Here is a 22,889-nt window from a genome sequence, read left to right on the forward strand (position 1 = left end):
TGTAGAAACAGAAAGTGGAATCATGGCTGCCAAGGAACTGGGGGCAGGAAGGAATGGGGAGTCATTGTTTAATGGGTGTAGAGTTTCCATGTGGGATGATGCAAAAATTCTGGAGATGGAATACCTGAGTGGCTCAGTCGGTTAAGCATCCAACTCTTGATTTTGGCTTAGGTCATGATTTCAGGATTGTGAGATCCAACCCCACACTGGGTCCTATGCTGCGTGTGGAGCCTGCTTAAGATTCTCTCTCTCATTCTTAATCTCTCCCTCTCTCTCTCTATCTCTTTCTCACTCTCCCTCACCAAAAAATTAAAATTAAAAAAAATTAAAAATTCTGGAGATGGATGGTCATAATGGTTTCACAACATTGTGAATGTACTTAATACCACAAAAGTATAATTTAAAAATGGTTAAAACTGTAAATATTATGTTATATATATTTTACCACAATAAAAAAAATAAAGTTAACAATAAAAATAAGTTTAAAAAAATAAAAGAAAAAAACAACTGACAGAAGCGGGTGGTTACACATCCCTGTTCCCTCACCACTCGTGTGAGATCATCTAAGGGAGGTGTTTTACACCATCTCCAGAACTTCCTTGTGAGCTTAAACTCTAGCCACCACTGTAGCAGCTTACTGAATAAGCTACTGCCTGTTGCCTGCCTTCTCCTCCCTCACACCCTTGTTCACCTACTGGTGATACCTGTATGCCCCCAAATAATTACGTTCGCAAGTATGCTTGTCTCAGGGTTTGCTACTGAAGGCAAGTTTCTTAACTTCTCTAAATATGAATTTCCTCATCATGAGAAATAATACTTGGATCATGGACTTATTGTAAAGATTAAATGAGATAAGTCTTGAACATGCTTAGCAAAGTGCCTGACACATAGTAGCTACCTGTAAATTTCTTGAACTTCTAATCCAATAGTTACTTGCCTTTTTAACTGAAGATAAATTAAGTCTCTCAGTTTCAGAAGAGACTGAAAGTGCAAGAGCTATTGTATCCCATCTTCTACCTAATTAGCACCTTCCATGATTTATCATTCACCCTTTAAACACAAGAGGCATCAAAAGGAACTGGAATTTTGCATTCCATCCAATCCTTCGCTTGGAAGTGGGCTAGGACCACAAAGTAAGTTAGATAAGTTCCCAGATATCAACCAGATTTTCCAAAACAGACAGATCACCACCATATCCTTCCGTCCTAAAGAATTAGGGTGAGGTTAACTACACACAAACCTTAATGCCTACCCTTGCTCTTTGCCTCCGAATATCCCATCTTAGCATCATTATGGCTTATGATGAAAACTTAAGATGCACTTTAGTCTTTTTCTGTTCTACAGTATACCAAGTGAAACCACAGAATCATGAAAATCCATTGAAGTGTATCCTTTGCTAAGTACCATTTTATTTGCTTTGGTTTCTCTTTACTTGCTTGCCAAAACACACAGAGAATTTTGTTAGCACAGCGATCACCTATGCCCATTAGCAAACCAGAAAAATAGGTTACTGACTCTGGTGGACATTCCTAAATAAGACTGGTGAGATATTCAGTTTCTGTCCCCAGTTTTTATAGAAAATGGCTCTAAGAATATGTTAAAAAAAAAAAAAAAGCTGAACAAATTTGCTAAACTTACATGTTAAAAAGGGAAGCTCTGTTACCCAATTAATAATAAAACCCCAAATTACAACTTGCCCTTTATCATAATCCCCAAAGCTTGTTTCTAATATCTCATATATGCATAGCCTTTAACTTTGTTCTTATCTTTCACAGGTATACAGGGGTGACCAACTTACATCCAAAGCGTCTGACCAAAGGTAAACCATCCATACTGGACATGTCTAATGGTTTCCATCTTTGCCTCAATTACATTAAGTTTATGAGGTTCAAACTTCTCCCTACATTATTATATTTTTCCTTTTCACTTACTTTTTATAAAACAATGACAAGATTCAAGAAATATTCAAATAATCACACAAACTCTGCTACACAAATATGATGATGGTGCTGGTGAACTAAAACGTTTGTTATGAGTTGAGGTCAGGATTACAATAGCTTAGAATGCTGGTTCACCAGCTGAAGCATCAAAGTCAAGATTAGTGTATAAAAGGCAGTTTAGCCATGTTACCATCTGATGTACGAAAGTGGTGTAAGTCACATCAAAGTCAAGTCACAGGAGTATGGCTGGGATGCATGGGACACTGGTCGTGGCTACAGCACACTCAATCTTGTAAATTTCAGGGAGTAAATCATTTCCCTCCATGAGCTTTCTCACACCACTTTCAGAAGCTTCACATTACGAATTGCCTTCTGTTAGTCTAACAAAGGCGGTTTAATGCCATCCATTAACTGCAAACATTTGCAAGGATTTTAAAACAAGCGCCATACTCTCTAGCTCTGCTCAAAACTCACTGAAAAGAACTTGGTCCCTGGAGACATTTGGAGAGATTCTCAAAATCAACAAGCAGTGTGGAGTCCTACTACAGATCAGGAGCAACTTCACTTGGAAAGCGGTCTTTTAAAGGGAGGAAAGTTGCGAAAATTGTGTTTGGTCAATGGAATCGAAATGGGCGCCGCTAGGATTTCCAAGGCCATATTCATAATCTTCCTATTGCTTTCCAGGCCATTCTTCCACTCGCCCACCCCAAACCCCATGTCCTCCCACAAACACCAAAAGCAGGTGTTATTGCCATGAATGTGGAATGGAAGAATATAGAGAATTCAGCATCTCGGTTTATGTCAGCCTCCGACTGAAACCGCTTAGTGATTAAGTTCAAACCTCATCTCCTTAGTGGATCATAGGGTCTTCACACCTGCCACTCTGTCTAGCCCCTTTCATCAGCCCCCATCCCAGCCAAGCGAATATCCAGTTCCACAGGTCTTTCATTCTCTCAAATCCCAAATCTCCCATTCTCTTGCTCACCTTGGGACCTAGACCGTCCCCTCTGTTATTTGTACCGTCAAAACCAAGAGCACCCAGCTAACACCACTTAATGCTCTGCCTCTCCCTAGGTGTCACCCTCTTCAAGAAGACCTCCTCATCCTTCATCCATGAATCTCCTAAGTCCTCCATGACAGCCTGGGTGCCCCGCCATAAGAGTTCCCATTACAACAGCCTGCTTACTTGTCTAGTGCTCCACTAAAGGCTACATACAACCCCTGAGCCCCTAAAAATCACTTGCTCGGTTTATAATTGCACCCCCATTGTGCCCAGCAGAGGACTGGCAAGGAGCACACACACATTTGGTGACTATATAATACAAACACTTAACTCTTTGTTAATTAAGTCCATCATGAAAGCACACTGGCCATTCTTGTTTTCCAGGATAAAACAGCTAATACAATGACAGTTCCTCCATCGATTCTTTGCAAGAAGAAACTGTTGTAAAAAAAATATATATATATCACTTTAGATCTGGAAAAGGACCAGCCTGATTTTGACATATACCAAGAGATTCCCCAAATAAGGAGAAAGCTAGTGGCAAAGCCAAAAATGGAACTTGGGTCTTTTGACTCACAGGTCAGTGCTCACGTCTCTTTATCCAAAAGAATCTGCTCTGAAGTTATTCTAAGCAACTATTTGTGTAACTGAATTCAAGATGGGCTGTCAAAGTATTTGAAGCCTGTGTATGAAAAGATAGCTTTTCCCTGGACTTTACAAAAAAGGTAAAGAATTTCCCTGTGTACCCCGCTAACTGCTCTGTGCTTGCCAGCCTGAAGAACAGCAGTCCCTGAAACTCAGCTGCCTTTGTATTCACCCAGCATCAAACAAGATCTATTTTCAAAGAGTCCCTAAGAATGCCAAGCTATCATCCCATTCACAACCAAACCTCCTGCATCCCCCCCATGGAGAGGTTCCAGGGACAAGATGGTTAAAGGGCCAAAATGCAAAAGAGGGGGTGGGAGGGAATTTTACCTAGAAGGAAAAAGACACACGCATCATGGGAAAGAAAGAAAATACATCAAAAGCCGTCTCCTGAGAGCCAAATGTGAGTCAACCACACTGCTCCCAGGATCCTGCCCTTTTAAACCACGGTCTTGCTCCTCCAGGTGGTAAGAGTTAATGTTAAGAGGGCTGGCAGGAAGGCTAACCTGCCTGAAACCAGGCTTAAGAAAGCCATCTTGGGGGGCGCCTGTGTGGCTCAGTGGGTTAGAGCCTTTGCCTTCGGCTTGGGTCATGGTCCCAGGGTCCTGGGATGGAGCCCCGCATCCGCTCTCTGCTCTGCAGGGAGCCTGCTTCCTCCTCTCTCTCTCTCTGCCTGCCTCTCTGCCTACTTGTGATCTCTGTCAAATAAATGGATAAAATCTTTAAAAAAAAAAAAAAAAGAAAGCCATCTTGGTGGCCACCAGGATCACCAAGAAAATAACAAGATCACGGTACCAATCCAACCACATATCTTGCAGAGTTCAAGCTCAAACCTCCACCTTCAAAGCAGAGTTCACCCCCAAAGCAACTCCCAGACCTCACCTTCAGTCACCTTGGACCCACAGAAGATGAACCCCCCCACCCACAACCACACCCACCTTGTTTCAGAGAAACTTGATACAAAGGAGCTGCAATGCACAACTAGGTTTAGTTTGTTCTCTAAAACCCTGCCCTTTCTTACTATAATTAGCCACACTGCTTTAGGGGAAAGTCTCTCTCAGTCTGTATAAGGATCCGAGCATATTCCTACAGAACAGAAACATTGCTTAATTCCCACTCAAGCTCCTGTCTTCTGAGCCACTAAGGAGTTGCCTTGAATTAATAGTTTGCTCTTAATACATTTACGGGGAAGGCACTTTGCTGCCTGTAATTCATTCATACTCTGAAATCATGTAATGACAACTACGTTTAGGGGTGGAAAGCTGTAAGGCAAGGGGGAAAAAAAGAAACACTATCAGACACCCCCCCACACACACACACACATGCACGCGCAAACACGCTGCATACATACAAGAGAATCAAATGAGCAAAACATACACTCTAAAGAATAAGCCACGGCAAAGTAAAGCTGCTTCTGCAAGGCACCAATGACTAGCGTCTCACTGGCCTTCCATCTACAGGGGTATCCCAGGGATGCCCTCTGACCCAACCCATATTTTTCATCTGCTGGGGCCACAATCTCACTACTGACTTCCAGGAAAAAGTAATCCCTTAGTTTCTTCCTGAAAGTGCTGGCAGCCTTTCCTTCCTTCTCTCTTTTTAATTTTGTTGAGTGCCCACTAGGTGCCAGCAACCAGAGATTTCCTGGACCTTCAAAGCAATAAATCTGAAAGATGGAAGTGGAAAAGGAATACCCAAAAAGTTAAATGCAGAACTCTGAAGCACAACACTGGGAAACAGAGCCAGCCAAGAGCTAAGAAAATCGGACTACAGCAGAAGTTGAACTGGCCCAAGAGAGGGGTGACCAATTATATCAGCAATTAAGTCACTGAGGTTGTAGCCTTGAGCTTCCACAGCTGAGGCAGAATTAATAGCAAATCACACAGAGGACTCAGCCCTAGCTGTGGAAGAAAAACAGCTTGCCTCTTCGTGATGCCTTCCCACTGACAACAGGGGCTACTTGTTGCTTCTACTGCAATCATGGGGCCACACACTGCTCTTTCTACAGCAAGCAATAATTTACGACCTTGAGAATCAGGCAGATGGGGGTTCAAATTCCAGATCTGCCACGGCATTAGCTTTGAGCGAGTTCTTCCGTTCATTCGTTCAATCAACAGATATTTATTTGAGCATCTACTACGTGTTAAAAACTCTTCTTGAGGGTGGGTGCCTGGGCGCCTCTGCCAATTAAGTGTCTGACTCTTGATCTCAGCTCAGGTCTTGATCTCAGGGTCGTGAGTTCAAGCCCCACATTGGGCTCCATACTGGGCATGGAGTCTACTTTATAAAAAACAAAAACAAAAACCCTCCTCTTGGCACTGGGGATACAGCAAAAAGCAAAAGCAACTGCCTTCATAGAACTTAACAAATTCTTCGAGCCTCAGTTTCCTCATCTATAAAATAAGAATAATATTACCTACCATTATAGGTAGTTTGAAATGAGGAATACAAAGCACCTAGCACCTAGTAAATGCTCAGTAAATGGTATCCTTCACAGAACAGAGTTAACTTACCTACAGTTTCTAATTAGAGTGTAAGCTCCAAGTAAAGAACTATCTATGGCTCACCTCTATACCTCCCCAGTACCTATCACCATAGTAGATGCTCAATAAATATTTCAATGAATAAGTACTCAATCAATAGTAGCCATTATTATGGTAACTGATATTCATTATTCTTCTCCAAGACACTGAGCTCTATTACTTAAAAAAGCAAAAGGTCATTAAATTAAAGTCCACCCCCCCACTTTTTTTAAGGAAAGTAAGGTACACTACATAATATATCTTCAGAGGTTTTTTTGTTTTTTGTTTTTAATTTGAAAGTGAATGTTACTAAGCATAAGTATTCCAATCCAAGGACTCTCTTAATACAGAGACCTGCATGGACAGCTAATATAGATGCCTACCCCCTGCTTTCCTAACCACAAAGTAAGGACAAGTTGGACAAGCTTCAGGTTGATCCAGGAGACATGTAAAAAGTAAGTTAAAAGATGGGGCACCTGGCTAGCTCAGTTGGTGGAGACTACAACTCTTGATCTCAGGTAGTGAGTTTGAGTCCCACACTGTGTATAGCAATTACTTAAAAATAAAATTTTTAGGGGTCCCTGCATGGTTCAGTCAGTCGATTAACCATCCAACTCTTGATTTTTGGCTCAGGTCATTTTCTCAGGTTTGTGAGATCATGCTCTGCACTGGGTATGGAACCTGTTTAAGACTCTCTCCCTCTCCCTCTGATCCTCCCCTCTTCTCTCTCCCTCTCCCCTGTCCCTCCCTCCCTCACTTTAAAAAATAATAGTAAAACCAAAATAAAATAAATTATTTAAAAATAAAAGTAAAGTAAATGAAGTTTGTCACATGTACTAAACGATAATCAGAAAGGTTAAGGTTTTTAAAAAATGCCACATAAACAAACAATCACAAAATCTCAATGGCTTAAAACAACAAAGGTTTCTTTCTTGGTCACATTGTAGATCCAATGCCAGTTGCTCATTCACTGACTCAGGGACTCAGGCAAACGGAGGCTCCATCTCAACACATGCTTCCATGACCATCAGAGCAGAAGTGAGCACTGTAGGGTCTCACACCGGAAATTAAATATTGTAGCATGGAAGTGGCTTGTGTCACTTCTATGTGGAAGGAAAGAGAGAAACGTAGCTAGGGAGAATATGAATGATCTCCAACAAAGGTGATACAAAGACCAACAAGCTGTGGAATAACAAAGGGATTGGTTAAAGAAGATGCTCCAAAAACACAACTCCATCACTCTAAGGTTCTCAAATTCTAGACCTGGGAAGGTGTTTAGGGAGCATTTGAGAGCAGCGACCTCAATATGAAGGCATCTCAAACAACATAAACCTAGACTCTGACTTTTCAGAGCAGCTCTGCTTTTTTCTCTAACTGTATGGAGAGGCCAGATAAGTTTTTTTGTTTTTTTGTTTTTTTTAGGAAACACGAGAAAAGTTTCTACAGCTGAAAAACCTATGAAAACCACTAATGTAAACCAAATCCTTTGTTTTACAGATTTTTAAAAAAAGCAGAGGGGCACCTGGGTGGCTCAGTGGGGAGGGCCTCTGCCTTCAGCTTGGGTCAGGATCCCAGAATCTGGGATAGAGCCCCATGTCCAGCTCTCTACTCAGCGGGGAGCCTGCTTCCTTCTTTCTTTCTCTCTGCCTGCCTCTCTGCCTACTAGTGATCTCTGTCTGTCAAATAAATAAATAAAATCTTTTAAAAAATAAATGTAGAGAGAGAGGAGGGAAAGAAGAGAGACCCAGGAAGTTCAAGTGACCCCGACCCACCCCAGCCACAGGAAAGTTCCGGAATACTTAGCCGCTGTCCTTTGATGGATTTGTTGTACCGCTGCACCACCCTCTGGTCTTACCCTTCTTCTCTGCTCCCTTTAACTGGCACAAGAGAGCCAGACCCAGACCAAGATCATGTCACACAACGAATGGTATGGACGATAAGTAGTCCCCACTCTACTGCACTAAATAATGATTCACAACCCATTAGCAATTCTCTACATTACTCATTCCCCACTTCCTGGCAAATGTGAAGCCATTAGTAGACGTTAATACTAACCCTCAGAAGACTTTCATTTTGTTCTCAGAACAGGTTAACAGCCACCTATGATTTGCATTCACTCAATTCCATTCTCTTCTCATGTTCCCAGCTCTGCTTTGTGCCCAGCTTTTCCTCTACCTTCATTCACACTAAAGCACTGGGTGTCACATACTTAAACCTCAATGGTCTTCTAACCTCCAGTCTCTGCCTTTTTCAAATCATCTTATACTTGCTAGCCCATGAAATGAAACTCACACTTTTCAACTGGGAATCCAGTTACCTCTTCAATTTTCCCCCAGCCTATTTTCCCAACATCATCTCCGCTGTAGTACTCATCCTGCCCAGCCAAAAGCAAGATGATGAGCCTGGAAGTCGAAACGACATAGTAATCAATCCTAGATTTTGTGCTAGTTCTTAATCTGAGTTTCAATGTTCTCTCCTACAAAATTGGTATGATGATGTCTACTTTGAGAGGCCCTTAAGCGAGTGTAACAGTGAGGATTATGTTTGACTGCAAGCAACAAATAGTGGCTTGCAAGTAAGAAGGTTATTGGTTTTGGGCAATAGGAAGTATAAGGAAGGGGGTGCTGGGTGGCTCAGAAGATTAAGTGTCTGACTCTTTATTTTGGCTCAGGTCATGATCTCAGAGTTTTGGGATAGAGCCCGGTGTTGGGCTCCGTGCTGGGCATGGAGCCTGCTTAAGATTCTCTTTCCTGGGGCGCCTGGGTGGCTCATTGGGTTAAACCTCTGCCTTCGGCTCAGGTCATGATCCCAGAGTCCTGGGATCAAGCCCCGCCTCAGGCTCTCTGCTCAGCGGGGAGCCTGCTTCCCCCTCTTGCTCTCTGCTTGCTTCTCTGCCTACTTGTGATCTCTCTCTCTGTCAAATAAATAAATAAAATCTTAAAAAAAAAAAAAAATTCTCTTTCCTTCTCCCTCTGCCCTCCCCCTCCAAAAAAAAAAAAAAAAAAAGGAAAGAAGAAGAAGTTTGGGAAAAGTCAGTTTAGGCTGGTACTATGGCTCAACAAGGTCATCAAGATCAAGACCCTTCCAAGTTCCAACTTGGCCATTTTTAATACATGGTCCTATTTCTGTTGCTGTAGCTGGCTGCTGTCCTTTCAGGCACTGCACCTAGGTCCCCAGCACCAAGAAGCAGAAAGGGGCCAAAGCTGTTGGGGTGTACTAGCCAAGTGTGTCCTCCTCATTTAGCTTTCAGGAAAGCCCCCATCCAACAACATCTACTTATATCATTGTAAGACCTGAGTCTCATGACTGCTGTGGGCTGTTACGGGAGTCTTGGAAAGTGAGATGGGCATATTCCCACCTCAAGCAAAATTGGAGTTCTTCTAGTTAGAAAAGAGATGAGGAATATTGGATAAGCAATCAGTAATGTCTATCTCAGTATTAAAGTACATATTTTATATAAAGTGCTAAGCACAGTAGTTAGCTGCTCAATCAAAATTGAGCTGTAATTACTGCTATTATTATGATTACTGTTGTTATTATCACCATTTACCTATCTTACCCTCTGGCCAAATGGAATAACTCATTATATCTAGATTTTTTTTACATTTCTACTATATAGCATCTGTATATGCTATATGTATCTCCCACAGTATCTCTGCTTCAAGGTCCAGGAAAATGCCATTTAATCCAAGAAGTCTTTCCTGACACCTACTCCTAATAGTAAGTTCTATGAACCCACATCAGACAAAAACTCCTGCGTTCATTATTCCATTGAGCATAGTCTCTTGGAACACGGTAGTTCTAATAAAGAGTGCCTTGATAATTTAAGTAATTAATGTACCTATTTTTCTTTAAGATTATATTTATTTGAGAGAGAGAGAGTGAGAGCGAGCATAAGAGGGGAGAGGATCAGAGGGAGAAGCAGACTCCCCACTGAGCTGGGAGCCCAATGTGGGACTCCGTCCTGGGATTCCAGGATCATGACCTGAGCCAAAGGCAGTTTAACCAACTGAGCCACCCAGCCACCCAGCATGTACATATTCATATCCACATTTACAGTCAGTCTTTTAGAATCAAATATGGCATATTCCTGAAATGTCAAAGTAAAACACTAGCCTTATATGTCATAAAGTTAGTTGTGGGAGTGAGGGGATGAAGACTGTATTCCCCAAGAATAAGAAGAAAAAAGTAAAAAATTCTCTAAAACACCATACGTTCTACATGTTGTCGGAGTTCAGATTATAGTTCATCACATATCCCCTCCTCTACTATGGGCAGAGTCTACTTTTATCCATGGATGTTGATCTTCACCATGTGACATGCTATGTCCGAAAAGGCTGTTTGTGAAGATGACATTGCTTGTGCAGTTTGACTCAGCTATCAAATCCAGTTATCCACCATGAGAAGGGTATGCCTCAAGTAGCTGCTATCCCTTCCACTTCGGCCCCAGAACACATAGCAGACCAAAACCAAGTGCAGCCAGCAGCAAAGCCACCCGGGAACCCAGCCTAGATCAGTCAAATTAGAGTCAACCTAAAAACTCAGGAGAGGGAGGGACATCTGGGTGGCTCAGCGGGTTAAACCTCTGCCTTCAGCTCAGGTCATGATCTCAGGGTTCTGGGACTGAGCCCCACACGGGCTCTCTGCTCAGCGGGGAGCCTGCTCCCCCCACCCCTCTGCCTGCCTCTCTGCCTACTTGTGATCTCTGTCTGTCAAATAAATAAATAAATCTTTAAAAAAAAAAAAAGAAAAGAAAACTCAGGAGAGTGAGAATACCTGTTGCTGTAAGTCCAAGAAGTTTTGATACACAACTAATATAACTTTATCAATTGACATATCTTAGCATTTCTTACATATTAATTTACTTTTTTTTCCTTTTATTCACACACACACACACACACACAAAAAAAAAAAAACAGACTGAAGAATCTCTGTGTTTGGTACACCCAATGATGATTGGATCATTTGGATCAACTGTTTTAGATATAGGACCTACAACTATCACTAATATCAGTCCTTTTCCATTTCCCATTTGTTCTATTTTTCTAAAATAAGGAAAATCACAATAAAGTATCAAGGAATAATTGCTGAAATTAAACCACTGGCTGGCAAGTAGTTCTCCCATATAACAGCCAAAATGTTAACTTCTTTTTTTTTATTAAGATTTTATTTATTTATTTGACAGAGAGAGAGAGAGAAAGAGCACAAGCAGGAGGAGCAGCAGGAAGAGGGAGAAGCAGACTCCTCACAGAGCAAGGAGCCCAATGGAAAACTGGATCCCAGGACCATGGGATCATGACCTGAGCCAAAGGCAGACACTAAACCAAGAGACACCCAGGCATCCCCAAAATGTTAACTTTTTAGCTGATAAAAGAGGTTAAAGATTGTCCCTAGTAAGATAAACAAAAATGTAGATTATACAAAATTAACCTCACCGAACTCAAAGACTATCTGTTGAGGTGAATTTATGGATTCCAACACCATTCATTCAAACTAATATTTGAGTATATGTCTTTCGGCAAATCACAATCATTGAATTTCACCAAAGGGAAAACACTGATAAGGCTTAAGTCTTGTGGCTTTTCCAACATAATAAAACAAGAGGGCCACACTACTTCAATAGAATAATTTTAAATACAATTATATTTTATCCCTAATGAAAAAGAGTCTCTTTGAAGGTGAAAGAGAAAATAAAAGTCTAATCCCTTAGCAAAAGAAAAAAAAAAAGCCAAATGAATGATAAGAGCCCATATTCAACCTATACCTATTCAGAACTCCAACTGGAAATATAAGGTATCAGTAAAAATAGAAGAGTAAGGATTTTGTTTTGTTTTACCTTCTTTTAAATAATCATCATTACATTCGGAACCAAATTTCCACTGGGCCAAAGCTGACTTACTAGAAATATACACGAAGTTACTAAATTTATCTACTGGTGAAGTGATGGCGTTCAGAGAGTCAAGGCACACATTAACATCACAGTGGATTCTAAACGAAATAGAACTTATGTATGCTGGAAAAGTCCATACTTCAGAATGGACACATAGACGGCACAGCCAAAATTTGAATTCAAGGCCATAGCCAAGGTCACAGGCTCTGGGTCAGAGAAATGTGCACTCAAGTGCTCACTCTTACCCTAAACTGTGGCAAGATACATAATCCCTTTTAGCTTCCTTACCTATAATTTGAGGGTAATAATAACCCCTACCTCATAGGAGCTCTGAAAGTTTTTAAAAAGATAATGGCATGTAAAATACTCCACAAAGTGCTAACATTTACAAAGTGCTAGCCTTCACAATAGTAATAATACTACCTTGACAAACCTGGCTTGGACATGAAAACCATCCTAATCAGTGCACTCTGGCTTACAATCTGTTCACGAAACAGCGAAGGCACAGCTTTATATTCACATCCACATACAGCTTCTATAAGGTAACAGGATCAACCAGTAATTTTTCTACTGAATTCAGAGAGAAGGGCACTGAAAAAAATAAGCCTTTCATTTATAGAGAATGAGGAGGAGCTGGTCCTGCTGCCCACACTCCAGCCACCCATGAAAAGTCTTGCTGATGAAACCATCACCATCCACACACCGCCCTCCCAAACTGTGCAGGGTTTTTATTTAAGCACAGAGGCAGACAGACAAGATGGCTCACCTTAGAAGCAAACTCACCTTAAAGGCAAACTCTTCTACCCTCCGGAAGGGATCTTTCTTGACCTCACTGCCACCTCCAAACTGACAGCCAAACTGTAAGTGAAGAAGGCAAGCCCTCACTTTCAGAAGTTGAGTCACACTGTCAAAAACTACAGGAACCCCTTCTATTCATGGTAATCCTAATAAAGTATGCCTGTCTGCTTCAAAAATATCTTATAAATCCATTAATAGAGCCAAGAGCCAATTACAACTGTATACTGAGAAAACGATGTGACTTTACAAGGACAAGAGTGACCATTGGAGACAAAGTGCCACACCCTTTTCCCAGAGAGCTCAACAGTAAATGGTGTCTCTTATAAAGGAGCCTGCAATTCCAGAGAAATAGGTGGACGATTCTAACCCCCCAATACGTACCCCCATCATTGCATTTTTTTTACACAGATCCATTTCATTTTCATTTTTAAGCCAATGGCCTGAACATCCCCAACTACAACTAGTGAGGAGAGAAAGAGGAAAGAAAAAACAAACACGAGTCAAGCATACTTGCTTCTAAGCCCATTTTCCAAGAGTTTCCTTCCCGCTCGTCTTGCCTCTCACAGCTGGAGCCTCATACCTGGTGGAAACCAATGGTTAAGTAAAACCACTGATTTAAAAAGCCAACCAGGAAACTAACCATGACAAGTGGGAACTGCCCTCCTCTCCCGAGCGTTGATTGGCTCTTGAGGTTTTACCGGTCCCCGTTCTGCCCACATAAGTGGCAGGTGTGACTGTCAATCACAGAGGGACCTGACAATTCACCACTCCGGGAGTAAACTGCCTTTCATCCAGCAAAGGCAGGTAGCCGCCTAAAATCGATCCGCTCCTAACAGAGCAGACCCTCCCTCTTTGGCAAGAACAGAGACCCTTAAGTACAAAATAAATAAGGCCGGGCCGATCCGCGAGTTTATGAGCGCTGTTTTATTATCCCGCACCAAAGCAGCCCTTAATCTTCACTGTCCTAAGATGATCTTTCAAAGGCTCGGGCGAATTTTTTTTAAATGAGAATAAAAAATTAGGTACCACCTTCTAAGTACGCCTTTTCTTGTAAAATTCGGAGATGGGGAGGGAGAGGAAAGGAATGTCGTTCCATTTAATGTCACGTCGTATTCGTTTTCATACACCACCACACTCTACCCCTCCCCAATAAAGCCGGCTTCATTTTCCCTGACACGGATTTTTTTTTTTTTTTTTCTTAACACGCTCCCCTCGGAGCCCACCGAGGCAGCCAGGCACCCCACCCCCCTGGACTGGGGCTCCACCTTTCAACACTTTGTTCTGCTTGGGGTTCCCCGAGACCCTTGCCCCTGAGAACACCCACCCTCGAGGCAAGAGGGGGAAAGCCAGGAGAAAGAGGGGAAGCTGGAGAGAAGAAAGGCGATGGCAGTGAGGGTGGCAGCCGGAGAGGGACTGCGGGAGGTGGCCCGGGCCGCTGGGGCGAGCGAGCGGCGCCCGCGCGCCAGAGCAAGCCGTGCACTTGTTCCAATCCGGGGGTTTCTACATCAAGGCAAATCCGCCCTTAGGCCGCCCCATCCTTTCCTCCGCCCCAGAAAGCCCCGGTGGAGGCGGATGGTTCACCCCTCGGCTCCCCGCGATAACGCATTGCAGCTCCCCACGAGTGAGGGGGACCCGGCACGAGGGATGCCCGGCACGCGCGCCCCGAGGGAGCCAGGCGCCCAGCGGCCCCAGCCCCGGCGTCGACGTCTCACCTTTCTGATGCTCGCCCCGGGGCCGTCCCACATGGATTTTTACAACCTCACGTCGCCCTGGCCCCGGGCGGCCGGGAGGAGCCGGAGCCGGCGCCGAAGCCGGAGCCCGAGCGAGCCGAAGAGGGAGGAGGAGGAGGAGGTGGAGCGGGGCTGGGAGGGAGGGCACGGCTCGGAGGGCCGGGGCCGGGCGCGGGGCCGGGCGGGGCTGACGGCCGAGGGGGCGGCACCCGCCGCAGTCCTGAGACGCGCGCTCGCGCGGCGCTGCCAGAGCTGCGCTCTGCCGGGCCCCCCGCCCGGCCGCTCCGCGCGCTCGCCCGCTCGCCCTGACTCACATTCCCAGCATTCCCGAGGAGCCGCTGGGGGGGCCGGGGCTGGGACGCGGGCGCCTCCGCGGGGGGCAGCAGAGAGCGCCTGGCCCCGCGCCGCGGGGGGTCTTCGAAGCGCCTCCTCCCAGGTAGCTGCCTTCTCAAAGCACCTGGTCCTCATCTCCTCTCCCGGACTCCTCTTCTCGGGTACCCTCCAAAGGCTGCCAGGTACTCCTGGGACTGGTCAGGTGGCTTTGGCGACAGGGACAGGGAAGGCACTCGATAGAGGGGATGCAACTGTCTTGTAAGTTAAGCTTGGGGGGTGGAGGGGAAGTCGGGGTTCCCATACCCTGGCACCCTCCTGTTAGCTTAATCTTGTTTAGGAGAGTGAAGGGATTTCGTAAGGTTTTCACTTCCCCGTTCCCTAAGGAAAAGAGAGAATGGAAGATGAAAAAAAAAAAAAAATCATCATCAACCTCATAGTTATCGTTCATTGAATGCCTTCTCTGTGCCCTCCAATGTGTGTGCATCGTCTCATTTAAGGTAGAAAGATGGCGTCAGAGTTCATTCACACACACACACCTCAAAATAATGTGCAGCAAGAGTTAGACACGTTTTTCATTGGAAAAAGCTACCATCCAACAAGTCTGGAGCCCCAGCCACTACCATTTTATATTGGGGAGAAGACCTTACTGGAATCTCCAGATTTGGTCTCACACTGAGTAGTCAATTTGCAAGACTAAAGCAGTGATTTCCTTCCTGTCCTGATGAGTCTGCTGCTGGCAATGTCAGCGACCAAACCTAAATGTCTCCTGCTGGGAAGCTCTAACAAATGAAGCTGAATCCAGCCTTGGATGTCTGGACCAGCAGAGATACAGAATCAGCACAATGATTAGGGATGACTCCTTCCTTCCTCCCACAATGGGAATTGAAATATTAAATGAAGGAAGTAGACTGGAGTCAAATGCCCTGTTCCTTAAGCCTTCCTTTTACACCTCTGTGTTCACTGACTCACGGCCCCTGAAGCCTCTTTGCCCTTACCCTCTTCTTTCTCTCAGCCACCAAGAAACCAGCACTCATCATTCTGTTGACCTGGCTGCTCCAGGGTAAAAGCAAGCTACACCTGTTGTGTTTAGTTCTCTTTGTACCTCCTTGACTGCCTCTGCTAAAACGGCCTGTTAAATAGATGGATGGATGGATAGACAGATAGATGTACTTTGTTGAGAGGGCTTCAAGAAGTCCTAAAATCCCTTATCTTTTGAAATGTGACCAGCTTATTGACTCCCTCCTATGTGCACCACTTACATTTCCTCCACTACTCTCACAAAAACTTCATAAGATATTTACTCTCTTTCAGAAAGTCATGTAACATATCCAGCTGAGAATGTATTTAAATCTATGCCTAAAGCTCACCACTCTTGGCCATCCATTCTCTATCCCTTTGATCCATAGGTTCTAAACAAGAATCGCTGGACTTCGTGGGGACAATTTCCTGTTTGTATGCCTAGGTGCATTTTTCCCCCAGAGAGAAGATCTATGGTTCTCAACAGATTTCTTTGCATTGGGTCCTTGAAAAAGTTAAGAATAACCACTTTAAACAGAAAACAACTTCATGTAGTAAAACAAGGACTGGAAGTTTAGGGATCTTAAGTCATCTTTATCCTCTCTGGGACTTAGTTTTTGTTGGGCTGGCAGGAAGGGCTACCAAAGATGGCGAAAATTCCCGCCACAAGACCTGAACTCGGACAGGAGAACAAAGGACCAAGATGGCGAAAGTTCCCGCCACACGAAACTTCACCGGAGAGAACCTTTAATAAACCTTGCCTTACACTCACTTTGCCTGGTGTTGTGTTTATCTCGCCGGAAAAACCTTACAGTTTTCTCATCCGAAAAATTTAAAAGCTGACCTAAAGGATCTTAAGTACACTACAGTAAGGGAGACAGGCAAGAAAACAGGCCATTACAATATGGCTTATGAAGGAACAATGCTGGGGTGCCTGGGTGGATTAGTTGGTTAAGCATCTGCCTTCGGCTCAGGTCATGATCCTGGAGTTCCAAGATCAAGCCCTGTGCCAGGCTCCCTGCTCAGCCGAGAGCCTGCTTCTCCTTCTGCACCTTGTCCTCCGTGTAAGGGAGCCAGTTTGTGAATTGTGAATTGTGATTTGAATCTCTTGCTCTCTCTCTCTCTCTCTCTCTCAAATAAATAAATAGAATCTTAACCACCACCACCACCACCACCACCCCAAAAAGGAGCAATGCTCTAGGTACTCTAGGAGCATATGGAAAAGACAGAGAGCCCTTACCCTGGGGCTCAGAAATGGATTCCCAGGAAAATGTCATCAAATTTGCTTGCTATATTCACACTCCCTGTCCCCACCCTGTGCTCAGCCCAGAGTAGCAGCCTGCATACTCTGTGAAGCCAACCATAGGAGACTGAATCTTTGGAGAACACCTGCCCCTGGGTGGGCTGTCACAAGCTCTCCTCACAGTATTTGAAACTAGGCCATTGGAATGAGTCAGCCAGTGGGTACTGAGTGAGCTTGTAGCCCAAATCAGAACTAGGACACCCAAAACCATGGTGCCAAAGTCACCAAAAAATGAGCTCTAAGACCTTGGTTCATTGGCAGAAAGGAGAATAGACAGCCAAGTAGACAGAAACTGAGATTCCTAAAGGTCTGAAAGATTTGAATATCTACCTGCTTACCTGATAATACTGATGTGGGTATCTAACTGGCATCTCAAACTTGATCTGTTCTAACAGGACTCTGGATTTGTGTGTACCACATCTCTTCTCTCCCAAGGTCACCCATCAGATTAATGACACCACCCTTTAACCAGTTGCTCACGTACAAACCTAGAAGCATCTTTGATTCCCCCTTTTGTTTATACTACACCTTTATCTCATCAACCAATTTTATCAGCTCTGCCCAGGACCATATTGGAGCTTGAGACCAAAAGAAAACTGTGTACTCCTATGTATATATACATATATATGTATATATGCATATATATATACATATACATATATACATATATATCCATATATGTATATATATACATACATATATATACATATATATACATTATATATATATAAGCTCAAAAAAAAATATATATATATATATTTTTTTTTTAACTAAGTAGAAAAAGTTAACAAAATCTCCACACTGAAAAAAACACAACTGTATCTAAAGCCCCATGTTGCCTAATATGTTTGGTCACTACTGCCAACCCTCATAAACCCAGCCAGTAGGTAAACACAATGGCCAAGTGGCCCAGGAACTGAGCACTTGTTAGAAATGATTATTCTTGTTGCACGATGATACAGAGTCATAAAACACAGCAACAGCAACCTCTCTCTCTTTTATATACACAACTAGGAAGTTTCAGGACTGAGATTCAAATCACAATTCACAATTCACAAACTGGCTCCCTTATATGGAGGGCCAGGAGAGACCAAGAAAGAAGCAGACCACTCCAGATAGGTAGGTGGCAGGTTTAATAAGAAAAGGAAGGCTTATCTCCAGTGATTCCAAGATGAATAGATCTCTGCACCTGCCCATCAGAATCTTAAAGTTTATATAAAGGCCCTAACTGCATTCAGTCATGTGTACTATCCAGATGGTCTCAACGACACCTTACTCTCTCAAGGCTACGTCCTTAAATGGTTCCCCCTGTGGGAACGGTGAGCAGAGTGTACATTCTAAGGACTGGGGAGTGGATGAGGAGCTTCAAATTCCCCACCTCCAGCTCGTGGCTAACTGGTGAACACATTCTCTCAATTACCTGCTCCAACACAAGGCAGTCACAATCAACACAGCAAAATCAACTAAACTTGGTGAGTACTTGGATATGGGACATGAGGGAGGAGCCAAGAGTGCTCCCAGGAGTCTGGTTCCAGCAAATGGTTAATGTGCCATTCACTAAGACCAGAAATAAAGTTGGGGGGAGGTGATAAAGATTTATAGAAAATTTATGAATAATTTATGGGTTCATTTGGAGCTTTCTGAATTTTCAGTGCCAGGGACCTCAAGGTAGAAATATCCAGAAGGTGACTATTTCAGTGTGCTCTGAAGTCTGTTGAAAGATTCCACACACTGAAGACAGGAAAAATATTTAAAGATTTTAAAGATTTTATTTTTTCATTTGACAGACAGAGATCACAAGCAGGCAGAGAGAGAGAGGAAAGCAGGCTCCCTGCTGAGCCCCATGTGAGACTCTATCCCAGGATCCTGAGGTCATGACCTGAGCTGAAGGCAGAGGCTTAACCCACTGAGCCACCCAGGTACCCGGAAATTTTTTTTTTTTAAGATTTTATTTATTTGACAGAGAGATCACAAGTAGGTAGAGAACCCGGCAGAGAGAGAGGAGGGAAGTAGGCTCCCCGCTGAGCAGAGAGCCCCATGCGGGACTCAATCCCAGGAACCTGAGATCATGACCTGAGCTGAAGGCAGAGGCTTAACCCACTGAGCCACCCAGGCACCCCTCCCCATGGAAATTTTTGAAAGTTTTTTGGCTTTGCTTTTACAATTATTTAGCTAATTTATTAAATTCATTGTGGCTATGATTTGTCCGTAATCATAGAGCATACGCAAGAATTATTGTGAAATGAGGAGAAAATCTAAACCTACAATTATTTTCAAATGGAATGAAATGTTTGTAAATATGAAAAACCATAAAGTTATGTTTTGTACACATTTATAAAATTAAACATTTATTAATTCCCCATTTGCAGTTTCCTATAAATCAGTAATCTCAAGGTATACAAGGCTTTCAGGGGCTTGCAAAAATGTTGGTTAAATGTCTATATAATGTAAAATTACATCAATTGCTTTAGTTCCTCAGTTTCCAATAACTTTCCATTTCCACAATTCTAACCACTCATGAAATCTGGCCACCCTTGCTGTCCTTGGGTTCCATGAGGTGCTCTGTGTCCTTCCAATAGATACATACCGTTATTTTTTTGCCTCAGGTAGCTTAAGCAATTTTCTCTTCCTCATAGCCACAATTACTCCCTGAGTTGGAAAGCTAGCTTCCTTAGCTTAAACAAAGCCCTTCCCAGTCCACTAGAATCCAAATCCCGAATCTGGCCTAGCTAGCTACCAGATTCCCCAAAGAAAACAAACCTGGGAGAAACTGCATAAGTGGATATTGTTATAGTTATTGGGTATTCCTTACTCTGCTTCTGGAAAGATACGGCAGATGGCCATGCCAAGCCCTGAGCCTGGACTGTGTCTGTTTCTTTATGGTATTTTCCATGATCTACTGCCCATTCCATAGGCCTCCACTTCTTTCTGCAGTCCCTGGTTTGGCTATTTAAAGGTAGTTCATTAACACATTTTAAATTATGCTAAAAGCTGTAAAATTAAAAGGACTTTTTGCCATGCTCATTTTTCAAGAACAATTTCAAGGTGGAAAAGGTCTCTTGGAAGCCCCTAAGGAGAGAAATAACTACAGATGCAGGGTTTAAACCCTTCCAAATGCTGCAGGCTCACATATTATTTTGGCTTCACCCAAACCCTGGCTCCTTCACACTTGTGCTTTTTGCTACTAAAGAAATTACATTCAGACACCACCATGTTCTCTTTCTGAAAAGCTAAAGGCCTTATGGAGAGTTAAGCTATTCTAAAAACCCATAAAAATTTCTTACCTTGAATCCTCTCTGCATTTCCATCCATGCAGATGCTGGAAAGACCCAGCAAAACTTTTAAGGGCGCTAATAATGGGATTCATTACATGAGAGAAAAATAATTTTTAAAAATGGGGATGAGGGAGTTGAAACATGAAAGATGTTTAAAATATCAATAACATAGCAAAGCCACCCATTTTTCTGTTTTTCTCCCTAGTGGCAAAAGTTCAGCATTTAAAAAGCTATGTGTCTTCAGACAAGTTACTTACTTTGAGATTCAGTCTCCTTATTTATAAAAGGGGAGTAGTTCACAGTCTCTTCTCTGTACATGGCTATGACAAGGGTAAAATAAAATCATGCAGGTAAAGTCCTTAGAAGCTTCAAGGAATGGGGGTGCCTGGGTGGCTCAGTGGGCTAAGCCACTGCCTTCAGCTCAAGTCATGATCTCAGGGTCTTGGGATCGAGTCCCACATCTGGCTTCTGCTCAGCAGGGAGCCTGCTTCCTCCTCTCTCTCTGCCTGCCTCTCTGCCTGCTTGTGATCTCTGTCTGTCAAATAAATAAATAAAATCCTAAAAAAAAAAAAAAAAAAAAAGATTCAAGGAATGGTGGCTTCTGTACCCATAATGCTTATCCTGTTAAGGAAGAGAGTAAAACTTACATTAATATTGTCAGGAGTTTTAAACAAATTTGTGAATCTCCATGCTAAATGGTCAGGACCAGGATAGATGCTGGGCTTGGGTGCAAAATTAGAGGCATCAAAATCTCAGCAATCAAGGTAAATCTTACTTTTTAAAAAGATTTTATTTATTTATTTGACAGAGAGAGATCACAAGTAGACTGAGAGGCATGTGGAGAGAAGGGAGGAAGCAGGCTTCTTGCGAAGCAGAGAGCCCGATGTGGGCCTCGATCCCAGGACCCTGAGATCACGACCCGAGCTGAAGGCAGAGGCTTAACCCACTGAGCCACCCAGGCACCTGGTAAATCTTATCTTAATACAGTATTTTTTGAAAAAACAAATCAGCAAACTACAGCCCAGGGGCTGACTGCCTGTTTTTGTAAATGAAGTTTTATTGGAACTTTTAGGAACCAAAACCAAAACCAAATGAAAACAAACAAACAAATAAACAAACAAAACCACAAAAAAACTTTAAAAGAAACATCGAGAAAAAGAGGCTGGAGCTTCAGTTATAGGCATTTTACACTCTGGCATTCCAAAAAAGAATTTCTTACGCTCGGGCTTTTAACCAACAGCCTGATGTGCTTCCAGTATATTGTTCCTGTGAGAACGCCTGTATTCATCTAGTGTCTTTACCGCCTGGAGTCTCTCCAGGAGAGAGAAAAACAACTGCCCTAAAAGGTGGATTCTTGTGAGAAAAAGGGTTAACATGATGCCTAGAAATGTTTCTTGGGACCAAAATGGACTTGTTTACCCAACTTAACCAAGAACCCAAGGTCTTCAAGATAACAGCTTCGGGCTACATATTTGAAAAGTCACTGAGACAAATGTCTGAATAAACACTCTGAGAACTCCATAAACATGAGTTGTTTTTTTAGTAACTGGAGAATCGTTAATGTAATATGAAGAGTGGAATCCACAGTCGCACTGCAAAGATAAAAGTGATCGGCTCATTAATCAGCCTGCCCCAGGGCAGGGGTTGATGCTAGATAAAGGTAGACATGCGTGTGAACGCAGAAAACAGAAGAGGGAGCTCCTTCCAATCATAGTTATCTATCCTACCACCTACAAAAATAGCTCTGATTACTGAGTGTTCTATCACCAAGCAATTCATATAGACAGTAAAAAGCTTCATAACTTACATTGCCAAAAATTCATCCATTTCTTGAAACAGGCTTTGGATCAGCTCTGAGAAACAGAGTTCTTTTCCAAACAAAAGCCTTAACTACACAATTAAATGAAAGGGAACTAATTTGCTTGGAGGAGAATAATAAAAGAAAACAAGCTATTCTGAATGATAAAAATATGTACCAAATTGGCAACAGCTTTAGAATGATGCTCCTGGGTTTGATTAATGAGATATATTATCAACTGAACAAACAAAGAGCATACGGGTTTACGACCTTTTCTGCTTAACTTTTTTTTTTTTTTTAAGATTTTATTTATTTTATTTGACGCAGAGAGAGAGAGAGACCACAAGCAAGCAGAGAGGCAGGCAGAGGGGGTGGGAGGAACTGGCTCCCTGCTGAGCAGAGAGCATGATTCGGGGCTCCATCCCAGGATCCTGAGATTATGACCTGAGCCAAAGGCAGAGGCTTAACCCACTGAGCCACCCAGGTGCCCCTTCTGCTTAACTTTTTTTTTTTTTTTTTAAGATTTTATTTATTTTATTTGACAGACAGAGATCACAAGTAGGCAGAGAGGCAGGCAGAGAGAGAGGGACGAGGAAGCAGGCTCCCTGCCGAGCAGAGAGCCCGATGCGGGGCTC

General features: G+C 43.1%; 1 protein-coding gene across 7 annotated transcripts in view; it reads right to left on the reverse strand.

Annotated features, from left to right (window-relative positions):
- ERC2 (ELKS/RAB6-interacting/CAST family member 2) overlaps window positions 1-14,596 on the reverse strand; it is a 915,738-nt gene extending 901,142 nt beyond the window's left edge. For 6 of the 7 annotated variants that reach the window (XR_009402378.1, XR_009402376.1, XR_009402377.1 and 3 more), the window contains exons 1-2: window positions 14,511-14,596; window positions 12,784-12,858 (exon numbers count right to left, since the gene is read on the reverse strand). The gene's annotated coding sequence lies outside the window, so the exon portion shown is untranslated. Of the gene's footprint in view, window positions 1-12,783; window positions 12,859-13,308; window positions 13,365-14,510 lie in introns of those variants that run through there. The other variant, XR_009402375.1, reaches the window with a different exon arrangement.
- Between the last annotated feature and the right edge of the window lie 8,293 nt (window positions 14,597-22,889).

The sequence above is a fragment of the Mustela nigripes genome, chromosome 2 (genome assembly GCF_022355385.1).
Source record: "Mustela nigripes isolate SB6536 chromosome 2, MUSNIG.SB6536, whole genome shotgun sequence".
NCBI classification, from domain to species: domain Eukaryota; kingdom Metazoa; phylum Chordata; class Mammalia; order Carnivora; family Mustelidae; genus Mustela; species Mustela nigripes.